The sequence below is a fragment of the Eptatretus burgeri genome, chromosome 2, assembly GCF_056783735.1.
Source record: "Eptatretus burgeri isolate ZD-2024b chromosome 2, Ebu_testis_v1, whole genome shotgun sequence".
Taxonomy (NCBI): domain Eukaryota; kingdom Metazoa; phylum Chordata; class Myxini; order Myxiniformes; family Myxinidae; genus Eptatretus; species Eptatretus burgeri.
Genome location: NC_140962.1, coordinates 3,838,090 through 3,850,763, shown reverse-complemented (window position 1 = coordinate 3,850,763; position 12,674 = coordinate 3,838,090). Strand labels below are relative to the sequence as shown.

The window sequence follows — 12,674 nt, the reverse complement described above, 5'->3', positions numbered from 1 at the left end:
GTCTATTTGTCTGTCAATCGCCTTTAGGTCACAATTTTAAACCAATCTTCACCACATGGTAGAGTTTGGCATAAGTAAGAAGTATATTCTTTTTGAGGTCGAAAGGTCAACGTAGGCCAAAGGTCAACAACTTGTGTGAGATTTCTAAAATCCTCAATTTCCATCCGATTGACTTGACATTTGAAGAGGATGTATATTTCAGGTAACTGAATTCAACCAGCCAATTATATTTGAGGTCAACATTGACCAAAAGGTCAACATAGGCCCAAGGTCAACAACTAAGGTGGTATTTCTAAAATCCTCAATTTTCATCCGATTGACTTGAGATTTAAAGAGGATTTGCATATCAGGTCACTGAATTCAATCACCAATTATTTTTAAGGTCAACATGGACCAAGTTCCTAAAATTGTCCATTTTTATCCGATTGACTTGAAATTTGAAGAGGAGTTGCATATTTGGTCATTGAATTGAACCAGCAATTATTTTTGAGGTCAAATTTGTTTTATGGATTTTGCAAGTGTCGTGCTCTGTATGACATGTTGTTCCCGTTTGTTTGTTTGTTCGCACAGAGCTTTTGTGTTTTTCTCTGCAACCGCTTGTCGGATTGAGACAAAAATTTTCATCATTGGAGCTACTCATGTCGGATGATTTAATGATGATGATGAAGTCATAGGTCTCGTGGTGTGGCAGCCATTTTCGAAAAACAGAAAAGCTCTGGACCTCTATCTCTGAAACCGCACCGAGGAAAAAATTGAAACTTGGCACACGGCAAGTACTCCTGATGGGGAATAAGGGTGATTTTTTTTTTATGACATCACAGGTGCCTTCGTTATGATGTCATAACTGCATAGGGAGAACGCTACATCTGATCAGTATGAACATTTTTGAGGGTCATCTCGGGATAAAATTGTCCACAAAAACAAAAAATGATGACATCATCGGTCATGTGATTTGGCAGCGATATTGTTTTTTAAAAACAAAATTCAAAAATCTTCTCTGAAATGGCTGAATAGATCGAAGTGAAACTTTACATGTATGACTGCCTATCCATGAGGAACAAAAGGTTCACACATATGATGTGATAGGTCACATTGTTTGGCAGCCATATTGGATTTACCCGAAAACCTATAAAAAATCTTCTCCAGAACGGCTGAACAGATTGAGCGGAAACTTCACACAAATGTTCCCCAAATCTTGGCGATACCAGGGTATTCACAAATAAATGAAAGGTCACATGGTCTGGCAGCCATATTGGATTGAGCGAAAATCTTTAAAAAAAAAAAAAAACATTTCTCTTAAGCCTCCGAATCAATTGATGTGAAACTTCAAAATTATGATCTCGTAGTAATGTGAATATTGGTTTTAAATTTCAACCTGGTCGGACAAATGGTCTGGCAGCCAGAATTATTTAATTTTATCAATCTGAGTTTTTTTTGATTTTTTTTTTGTTGTGTTTTATGAATGAGGCTCACTTGGCTGTGCCTTGGTGGGTTTGAGGGTCGATGAGTAGCAGCTGAAATGTGAATCCTCTCCAGGTTCCTCCTGATGACTTCATCTTTTCTTTTTGCTTGTTTGGGTTTCTTCTGATGTGACTCCAATGCAGGACTGTACCAATTTGGTCTTCCATTTGATTTGAATTGAAATTATTTTAACCCCATTCAGAATTCAAATTGAATAATAATGAAAAACGTCATGGGTCAGGGTCAGGTGTCTCATCAAAGCGGGGTTGCATCAAAGTCAGACATCTTGGTACCCGGTCATCACTGCCAGCAGTTATAAAGTGACAGTTCTAATTATGTCTCCTATTAATTGCGTAACGTCAGTACACAAACGCCACACAAAACGAGCGAGCGTCTGCAATCTCTGATTGCTCTTTTTCTTGTTATTCAGTTGCATTTTTGGTCTAATTTTTATTGTCATTATTCAATTGCATTTTAAAAATGTTTTTTTTTTTTAAATCGCATTGCTGTGCTGCCTCTCCACATTCTCTTTGTGGTTCCTCGTTTTTGTTATGACCTGTTTATATCGTACAATACTTGGTATTTTTTTCACGTTTCCTGTCATGGCAAACATTGCAAAACACCAGCAATCGGTTTGTTGTGCGTTTTATCAGTTTGGCACCCCTTCAAACAATACAATTCTAACTGTTATCAGAAATCCTCAGACTAAGCACTTTGTTCATTCCACCCATACCATGGTGCAAGCATGTTCTCCCATTGTCCATCTTTTTTTTGTTCTTTACGAGATTGTGGTTCGTGCAAGAGAGAGGTGACACAAGGTGAAAAAGGCAATGAACTGACAGTGGGGACAACAGTTGGGCACAATAAGCAAGAGAATGAACAAATAGTCAGGAAAAAGTGTCTGCATAGATACAAGCTAAAATACCCCGTGTCAAGCGTTTCAGGCAGCAAGCTGTTGATGAGTTTTTGCTTGTTCAACATTGAAGAAACCAAACACAAATAAAAGATCACGTAATTTGCTCAACATTAAATATGAGCAATAAGATTCTGGAATTTACACGATTTTCAGAAACCAAGGGTTTGGCTACCTCAGACCTCATTATCCAATTTGCTGCTGAGTGTAGGAAGCGCCTTCGGTGCTTCATGAAATTTAAAGACTCGTCAGCAAAACTCAGAAATAAACTCAAGATGTCAACATTGCTTGGGTTGGCTTTGCAAGGATCTGAGATAAACAGTTGAAAAAGGCTGTGCATTTAAAATGTCAAAATCATGGGCAAGAAGTGTTTTAACAGAAAAGAAAATCACAAACCGATAACCCAGTGTCACACAATAGCTTTGTAACCTCATTCAAACAATAGTTTTAGGCCTCTGTGGGGTACATCGTTGAATGTTTTCCGTTTTTTCACCATTATATGCCTGGTGTTGGCTTAATGGTTAGAGTGGTGGGCTTGGGATCCCGGGATCCCGAGTTCAAATTCTGCTTGGCTGTTGAATTAATACCAGGTGGGGTTGACTCTGCCTGTCATATTTCTGAGGTCAGCAAAATGATTGCCAGCTTGCTGGTATCTTGTGTCGGAGTGGTGACCTGTGCAGGATTATGTCGAATAGTCAAGGAGACTGCTGAGGCAGCACCAACACTCTGCACTGGATGGATGGATTTCACCATCATCCTGGTGATCACTGCACCCTGGTAATACCCCTCAATTACAAACACCATTAACTTATCTTGTGACATCACAGGATCCCGGTGACAGGCTTAATATGCCTGTACTACATATAAACCTGAAGATAACCTAATGTTGTCCCATGCCCTTTTAACAAGGTCGGAGACTGGGGCATTAAAATGAGCTTTGGCTGATCATTTGTCCATCTGTTCATGTACTTTTGTGTGTGTACAATGTACATGTACTCAATATTTCAAAAACCGTCGAACATTTAGCTTTCATATTGCAGATATCTATTCTTTATGACATTATCTCAACCTGATTTGAGCATGACTGTGATTGGCTGAATTCTGTTGCCATGTCAACCATCTTGGTAACAGCTTGTGTTTGTGATATTTCAAAAAATGTTAAAGATTTTTTTTCATATTATTTATCCCTCATACCACACAAAAGGTGGGGGACATACAGTATCAGCACCTTGTTCCTTATTGTTGTGGCATTTAAAATAGTTTGTGATCCAACCTGAAATGTCGGTCATCTACAGGTCATGGACAAAAAAAAATTGGAAATGCCAACAGAATGTCACCTCGTCGGGTGTTCCACCACCTGCATGGATAGGACATGGCAAGGAGTCAACAAGGGTCTGGAACTGTTCTGCAGGAATGCGACACCATTCTTCCACAAGGAAGTCCTCCAATTCACGTTGGTTTGATGGAAGTGGAAACCGCTGCCTCTGGCACCTCCCCAGAGTCCCAAAAATGCTCCATGCCGATGGGATTGAAGTGTGGCGATTGGGAGGGCCATGGAAGATGGTAACTTCGAACTCGAGCTCTTCAAACCACCTATGGACAACAGGTGCCCTGTGCACTGGAGCTTTCTCTTCTTGAAAACAAGACATCTCCCAGCAGGGAAGAAATGCTGCAACATGGGATGCAGATGATAGCCCAGGATGGTTATGTAGCATACTGCAGAAACCCTGCCTTCTAATAGAATGAGTGGACCCAGGCCATGCCAGGAAAACACACCCTACACCATTATGGAACAGCCAAAAACTTTTACTGGTGGAACCAGGCACTTGGGGTTGTAAAGCCCCCTGGGCTATCGCCACACATGCCCATGTTCATTCTCCAAAAACATGGTTAAGGATGACTCATCAGACCATATCACTTTCCTCCACTGCTCATTAGTAAGAGCCTGGTGTTGGCTTCGTGGTTAGGGTGGCAGCTTGGGATCCTATGGCCCTGAGTTCAAACCCCATTTGCCGCTGAATTTAATACACCGGGGGGTTGACTCAGCCTGTCATCCTTCCAAGGTCGGCGAAATGAGTACCAGTGTGTACTGGTAGAGGGGCACTGCATCAGCGACATAGTCACGCTTCCAAGAAATTATAGCTACCCCAGCAGCTAAGCTGCCATACACAAGAAGAAGAAGAAGACTGCTCATTAGTCCATTGCCCATGCTTATTGCACCAATGGACCTGTAAACGGGCATTGGTGGGTGTTATGAGCAGCCTGTGCATAGCAATCCGGCTGTGGTATCTTGGCCAATGAAGTCCCCTTCTGACCATTTTTGACAATGCAGAATGTCATGACCCATGTTGAACTCTGGACACAGTTTGTCCACCATTGCTCTTGTGCTTAGCATCACAGTCCAGACTAATGCCCATGCATCACTCTTGTCGAGTATGTGCTTCCACCCACTGTTGCCCTTCAATGATGACATCATTCCTTTTTTTCCTACCCAGGCTGACATCACTGTTTCTCGTGACATATGAGCAATTTCCACAGCCTTTGTCACTGGAGTGCCGACCAAATGTGCACCAACAATTACACCCCGTTCAGTCACTCAGATCTCCTCTTGTGGCCATGCTGGCTATCAATACTGGCCACAGCCCACTTCGAAGGTACGAGTACACCTCGATTTACGTCTAAGATGTGTTCTTTAAAATTGCGACTTAAATCGAATGTTTTTTTTTTTCCATAAGAAACAGTCATGGAATAAGGCGGTGTGGGAGGTGGAGAGAGGGACGTCATAATTTTCACCTACAATATTACCTTTTTGGCTTAAACAGATAATTTAAACATTCAATCGAACACATTTTGGCAAAAAAAAAAAAAATTGAAATGAAAGTTTTATTAAAGTACAATTTAAATAAATAAATATATACAGGGGGCTGCAAAAGTAGGTATACAGTAAGGATTATACCAGTATTACCAGTATTATAATAGTGGTGCTAGGGTTCATTTAATGAATGTGAATGCTGGGGGGCAAACAGTTTGAACATTTGAGTGATTAATATGTTTATTATTGTTATGTTATTATTGATATGCTTTTGCATAATCAATAAAATACGTTTTGTACGCACGTTTTGTTTTTCATTACTGTATACCTACTTTTGGAGCCCCCTGTATATTAGAGCAAGTTATTTTCTATGTAAATGTGTATCGTGTGTGGGAGAGGGTATTGCAAGTCTCAACCATTCACAGTACAGTGTTCCTGTACATTCACAGTACAATGACCCTCGTAATGTTCGTGTAAGACACCGTGAGGATCTTTAATATCCATCAACTAATGCGAGTAGATGGGAAACCCGGCTTGACGGTGCGTACCTCTCGGCCATCCTGCCTGTGGACACGCATAAACCTATCAAAGCAGCCATGGCTTGCAGTTAAGGTAGCTTCAGCCATGGCAGTGGAAACTGAACTATCGCTCTCCTTTTTTAAGTCATCATCCAGATTTTGAGCTTCCTGCTGCACGATGGCTTGACTGACAGGCGTCCTTGTTCTATTGAGGTCCTCAGTCCACATGGCCAGCATACGTTCCATCTTCTCCATGCAAGAGCTCCTTTGCTCCATAAATAACTTGGATGTTCATGGCGGAGTACGATTAGCAGTTTCACGAATTTGTTCTGCATTAAAAAAAAATTAATTGTACGTATGGTTGTTGGAGGAAAACCTAAGTGCCAACCAACATCACAGCACGATCACCACTCACCATTCTGCCAATAACATACAATTTCATCTCCAGGTTTAGTTTTACGCACTATCTAAGCCACAGGGTCACTTTTATCACCACTAGCACACTTAGAACTCATGACGAAGATTTTGGAAGGACAGCATGTCTGAACAGCGCAAATGCAGAATAAAGTACAGTACAATTTACACCGAAGTTACATCATTCAAGTCGTGCTTTGGCTTTTCAGTCGCCAATTTCCCTGAACTGCCCAATCAATCGAATTTGAATTGCTAGTGGGCGGGGCCCCTGGGGGAGTTCAGGCGGACGCCATTACAAGACGGTTTTTGAGCGTCGAGGGTGCATCGGCTTTTCCGGTATTCTGTAGCCTGTTAAGCTTGAACTATGATTGATTCTTAGCTCAATTGGCCAAGTTAATCTTCAGGGGTGCTGGGAGGAGGTGATTAAGGATGATCAACATTTCTGGTGGTGATGATGAGGGTTCATCTTGGTTGGTTAATTGAACTAGGAAGAGGGGAAGACCACGGCGGGAGAGTACCGAAGGGTCGGAACCTCCCAAAGTGGCAAAGGGCCCCTCTACCCTCAGAGAGTACTATCACAAACGTATGGCTATCGTTTCGGTTTTTGATGGCGTTACACCCTTAAGCCCTGACAACCCAATCAACATGGCAACACTCATTAACAAAGAATTCGGAGATGTGTGTCATGCCAAAAAGCTCAGATCCGGCGACCTTTTAATCAAGTGTAAATCAGTCGACCAATGGGAGAAGGTGGTGAATGCCTCGTATTTTGACGGGGTCAGGGTCTTGTGTCATATTCCTCGGTGTGTAAGGGAGAGTGGAGGAGTCTGTCATTTACGGGATTGAGCCCTCCATCGAAAATGAAGATATCACGAGTCACTCAGCAAAGGTAGGTGTGGACGATGCCCACTGTCTCACGATAGTCAGGGATGGGGTCAAGGTCAATACCATCTCGGTGGTTTTGTCTTTTGACACCCAAGTCCATCCCCTGAAAGTTTTCCTGGGGTATCAAGCCTTCACTGTACGGAAATACATCCCAGCCCCCTGAAGATGTTACAAATGCCAAAAGTTCGGTCATGCTGCTCCAGTCTGTAGGGGCAACCAACGCTGCAGCAGATGTAATGAAGAGCACGACTATGGAAGCTGCACCAATGAAGAAATGTCTTGTGCCAATTGTGGTGGGGACCACAGTGCAGCCTTCAGAGGATGTCCTGAATTCCAAAGAGCAACCCAGATCCAACTGGCGAAGACGCGGGGGAAACTATCTTAGGCTGAGGCCGTCCGGATGGTCCCCAAAATTGGGAAAACTACAACTCCAGTAAAAGTGGTTGACAGCAAGTCCCAAACTGAAGGCCTGATTTAACGTCCTCACCACATCGGTGGGAGTCCACACTGAGATGAAAGACAGAATGCCAAACTGAGAGAGATTAATAACGTGAACATAAATTATACTCAAGAGGGATTCATTGGTTTTATCACCGAAGTAGTAAATCGTACAGCTCAAGCTGGGAGCAGATCAGAAAGAATCCACATTATTTCCGCTGCAGCCATCAGACATCTGGTTTGGGAGGAGTTTTCTTTCAAGACGATCAACAAAATAATCAGTCAATCGATCCAGAAACGCAGAGGGGTGGACTCCAAACAGTTCCTGCATTCCCCTGCTGATTCATGTAAGTCATCCAACGACTTACACGAAGCGTAGCTGCTCATGCGTCGGAGCTTATAAAATTCATCAGCTATCCTACATCCATACTGGACATACGAGGTCCGTCTAAAAATCAACGGGACTGACTCACAGAAATTTTATTCCAAAAATATATTGAAATCACAGCTTGTCCCCTTCAAAATAGTTTCCCTCCAGTCTCACACACATGTCCATCCTCTTCTTCCACGCTTCAATCCACCCCCAGAAGGCTTCTTCTGGAATCCTATGGAGCTCCGTCGTCACGGCCATTTTGATGGCCTCCACATCAGGAAATCGGGTCCACTTGATCACCCCCTTGAACTTGGGGAAGAGGAAAAAATCACAAGGGGCCAAGTCTGGCGAATACGGGGGCTGCTCCAGAGTTGGCACGTTCCTCTGCACCAGAAACTGTCGGATGCTCAGGACACTGTGAGCAGGGGCGTTGTCATGGTGGAGCACCCAGGCGTTGTTCTCCCACAGATCCCTCCTCTTGTCCCGGACTGATCTCATGAGGCGCCAGGGGATCTCCTTGTACACGTATTGATTCATGTTTGACCCTGTGGTAGAAACTCGAAGTGGCTGATGCCCTTGATGTAAAAAAAATGCGATGAGCATCACCTTGACCTTCGACTTCGACATCCTTGCTTTCTTTGGTCTTTGTGATGCCGGACTTTTCCACTGACTCCTCCACTGTTTGGTGTCGGGATCATATTCGAATATCCACGATTCATCGCAAGTAATGACTCTCCAGAGCAGGTCTGGATCATCCTCGAGGCACTCGATAATGTCTTGACAGACAGTGACTGCTGTTTCTGGTCCTTGGAAAACAGCTTGGGGACCATCTTTGCGCACATCTTGCGCATTTCGAGATTTTCAGTGATGATGCTCCAGACAGTGTCCTTGTTGATGGAAAGTTCCTCAGCAATCATCCGCACCATGAGTCGACAACCTGCCCACAACATCTGCTTCACACGCTCGATGTTGTCCGCCGTTCTGCTCGTTGAAGGTCTTCCAGACTGTGGATCATCTTCAACCTCCTCCCATCCCTCTTTGAATCTCTTGTGCCATTCAAATGCACATGTACGTAACATTGTTTCTTCCTCGAAGACTTGCTGCAGCATTGTGAAGGATTCAGAAGGTGTTTTGCCAAACTTGGCAAGAAACTTCAGATTGGCTCCCTACTCACGACTCGTAGCACGACGACTCAGATGAGACAACGTGTAAAGCACGACCTGTAAAAAAACATCATACAATGAGTGCAGTGGAGGGGGTGGGTAGAGGGGAGAGAGGAGGCGGTGGGTGGAGGGGGAAGGGAGAGAGGAGGGGAGGGGAGAGAGGAGGAGGAGGGGGGATGGGAGAGAAGAGAAGGAAGGGGAGGGAGGAGGGGAGGGAGGAGGGGGAGGAGGTAGGTGAGAGAGGAGGAGTTGGAGGGGAGAGAGCAGGAGGAGGTGGAGGGGAGAGAGCAGGAGGAAGGGGAGAGAGGGGAGAGGGGGAGGGGGAGAGGGGAGAGGGGAGAAGATGGGGAGGAAGAGGATGAGGAGAACGATGAGAGGAGAGGAGGATGAGCAGAGGAGGAGGAGGAAGATGAGGGGAGAGATAGGAGGGGGAGGGGAGAGGAGGGGGAGGGGAGAGAGAGGAGGGGAGGGGAGAGAGGAGGGCAGCAGGATGACGATGAGGAGGAGGACAAGGAGGGGAGAGAGGATGGGGGAGAGAGGAAGAGGATGAGAAGGACGAGGAGGACTACGACGAGGATGAAGACAAGGAGGGGTGGGAGGAGGAGGACAAGGAGAACGACGATGAGAGGATGAGGAGGATATTGATTTGAGGGGAGAGAGGAGGAGGAGGACTGGGAGGTGGATGAGGAGGACAAGGAGGAGGATGGGGACAAGGAAGGGAGAGGAGGAGAGGAGGGGAGAGGAGGAGGATGAGGAGGGGAGAGGAGGGGAGAGGAGGGGAGAGGAGGGGATAGGAGGGGAGAGGAGGGGAGAGGAGGGGAGAGGAGGGGAGAGGGAGGAGGGAGGGAGAGGGGGAGGAGGGGAGGATGGGAGAGGAGGGGGAGGGGAGGTGAGAGGGGAGGAGGGGGAGGGGAGGTTAGGAGGGAGGGGAGGTGAGACGGAGGGGGAGGGAGGTGAGACGGGAGGGGGAGGGGAGGTGAGACGGGAGGAGGGAGGGGGAGGGGGAGAGGGGAGGAGGGAGGAGGGAGGGGAGAGGGGAGGAGGGAGGGGGAGAGGGGAGGAGGGAGGGGAGGGGGAGGAGGGAGGGGAGGGGGAGGAGGGAGAGGGGGAGGAGGGAGAGGAGGGGGAGAGAGGAGGAGGGGGGAGGAGGGTGACAAGGGTGGGGGAGGGCATAAAGGAGGACGAGGGAGGTGGAGGAGGAGGAGTACGAGTGAGAGGATGAGGTGGATGAGGACGACGGGGAGGAAGAGGATGATGAGGATGAGGAGGGGAAAGAGAGGAGGAGGACGACGACGAGGATGACGAGGACAAGGAGGAGCTAGGAGGAGGAGGGCGGGAAGAGGATGAGATCGAGGACGGGGAGGAGGAAGACGAGGACGAGAAGTGGAGAGCAAGGAGGATGAGGAGGGGGAGAGAGGAGGAGGCGGACGGGGAGCAAGAGGATGAGGAGAACAAGGAGGAGAATGATGAGAGGATGAGGACGAGGAGGGGAGAGAGAGAAGAGGACAATGATGAGGATGAGCAGAGCAGACGACGAGGGTGAGGGGAGAGAGGAAGAGAAGGAGGAGGGGAGAGAGAGGAGGGGGAGAGAGAGGAGGATGAAGAGGGGGAGAGAGAGGAGGATGAAAAGGGGGAGAGAGAGGAGGATGAAGAGGGGGAGAGAGAGGAGGATGATGAGGGGAGAGAGAGGAGGGCAGCAGGACTCGGAGGAGGAGGATGACAGGGAGAGAGAGAGGAGGAGGATGAGAAGGACGAGAACGATGAGACGAGGATTACTACGATGAGGATGAGGACAAGGAGGGAGAGAGGAGGGTAGGAGGAGGAGGACAAGGAGAATGACGATGAGATGAGGAGGAGAGGGGAGAGAGGAGGAGAAGATGGGGAGGAAGAGGATGAGGAGAACGATGAGAGGAGGATGAGGAGGGGGGAGAGAGAGAGAGAGAGGAGAGGAGGATGATGAGGATGAGCAGAGGAGGAGGAGGAAGATGAGGGGAGAGATAGGAGGGGGAGGGGAGAGGAGGGCAGCAGGACGATGATGAGGAGGATGACGAGGACAAGGAGGGGAGAGAGGATGGGGGGAGAGGAGGAGGATGAGAAGGACGAGGGGGACTACGACGAGGATGAGGTCAAGGAGGGGTGGGAGGAGGAGGACAAGGAGAACAACGATGAGAGGATGAGGAGGATATTGATTTGAGGGGAGAGAGGAGGAGGAGGAGGACTGGGAGGAGGATGAGGAGGACAAGGAGGAGAATGATGAGGACGAGGAGGAGCACGGGGACGAGGAGGAGCACGGGGACAAGGAGGGGAGAGGAGGAGGAGGGGGAGGAGGAAGATGAGGATGAGGAGGGGAGAGGAGGGGAGGTGAGAGGAGGGAGGGGAGAGGGGAGGAGGGGAGAGGGGGGAGAGGAGGAGGGGGAGAGGAGGGGGAGAGAGGAGGGTGACAAGGGTGGGGGAGGGCATAAAGGAGGTCTGGGGAGGTGGAGGAGGAGGAGTACGAGGGGAGAGAGGATGAGGTGGATGAGGACGACGGGGAGGAAGAGGATGACAAGGATGAGGATGAGGAGGAGAAAGAGAGGAGGAGGACGACGACGAGGATGACGAGGACAAGGAGGAGTTGGGAGGAGAGAGAGGAAGAGGGCGGGAAAAGGAGGAGGAAGAGGATGAGATCGAGGACGGGGAGGAGGAAGACGAGGACGAGTAGTGGAGAGAAAGGAGGGGTGGGAGGAGGAGGACAAGGAGAATGACGATGAGAGGATGAGGAGGATATTGATTTGAGGGGAGAGAGGAGGAGGAGGACTGGGAGGAGGATGAGGAGGACAAGGAGGAGAACGATGAGGAGGAGGACGGGGACAAGGAGGGGAGAGGAGGAGGGGGAGGAGGAAGATGAGGATGAGGGGAGAGGAGGGGGAGGGGAGGTGAGAGGAGGAGGGGAGGGGAGAGGAGGGGGAGGAGAGAGGAGGGCGGCAGGACGACGAGGACGAGGATGACAGAGAGGAGGGTGGAGGGGACAGAGGAGTAGGAGGGTGGGTGGAGGGGGACAAGGAGGCCGACGAGCAGAGGGGAGAGGAGGAGGATGATGATGACGAGTGTGACGAGGATGAGGAGGAGGAGAGAGAAGGGGGGACGGAAAGAGGGGGGGGAGGGGAGAGAGGAGGAGGAGGAGGATGAGGACGAGGATGACGAGGATGCCGCCGACTCGGACGAGGGTGACGACGAGGACAACGACGACGATAACGAGGACGCCACCCTCGGACGATGACGAGGAGGATGGCTATGATAACGAGATGATAAGGAGGGCGACGATGACGAAGGTGACAATAACGAGGATGAGGATGAAGACGAAAATTTCCATGATTTATGTGGACAATAAAAAACAATTAATACAGTATGAACAATGGCCATGGCGGCATAGTGTTCGACTGCGGTGCCGTCTTATCGGTCTAAATTTACATTCCACAATGGAACATTCCCTGCAGGACAGGTACAGGTACAACCCGACAAGAGCACGGTCACAGAATGCAGTAATGTTCTTCCATCCATGAAGCTTGTCTTTGCCGGCACGCGCACAGGCACGGCACAGCCACGCACGGTTTGTCAGTGACATGTCGTCATTGAAGTGTGACGGAGGTTAAATAAAATTGGTCGGGAAAATTGTCATTTTGCAAAAATTTGATGATGGTGGATAATTTTGAGCTTC

The 12,674-nt window shown here is 48.0% G+C and overlaps 1 long non-coding RNA gene across 3 annotated transcripts in view; it reads left to right on the top strand.

Annotated features, from left to right (window-relative positions):
• LOC147031282 (uncharacterized) overlaps positions 1–12,674 on the top strand; it is a 90,397-nt gene that overhangs the window by 38,640 nt on the left and 39,083 nt on the right. For all 3 annotated transcript variants that reach the window (XR_015052681.1, XR_015052686.1, XR_015052697.1), the window contains exon 3: positions 4,870–5,028. This is a non-coding gene — a long non-coding RNA (uncharacterized LOC147031282). The remainder of the gene's footprint in view (positions 1–4,869; positions 5,029–12,674) is intronic.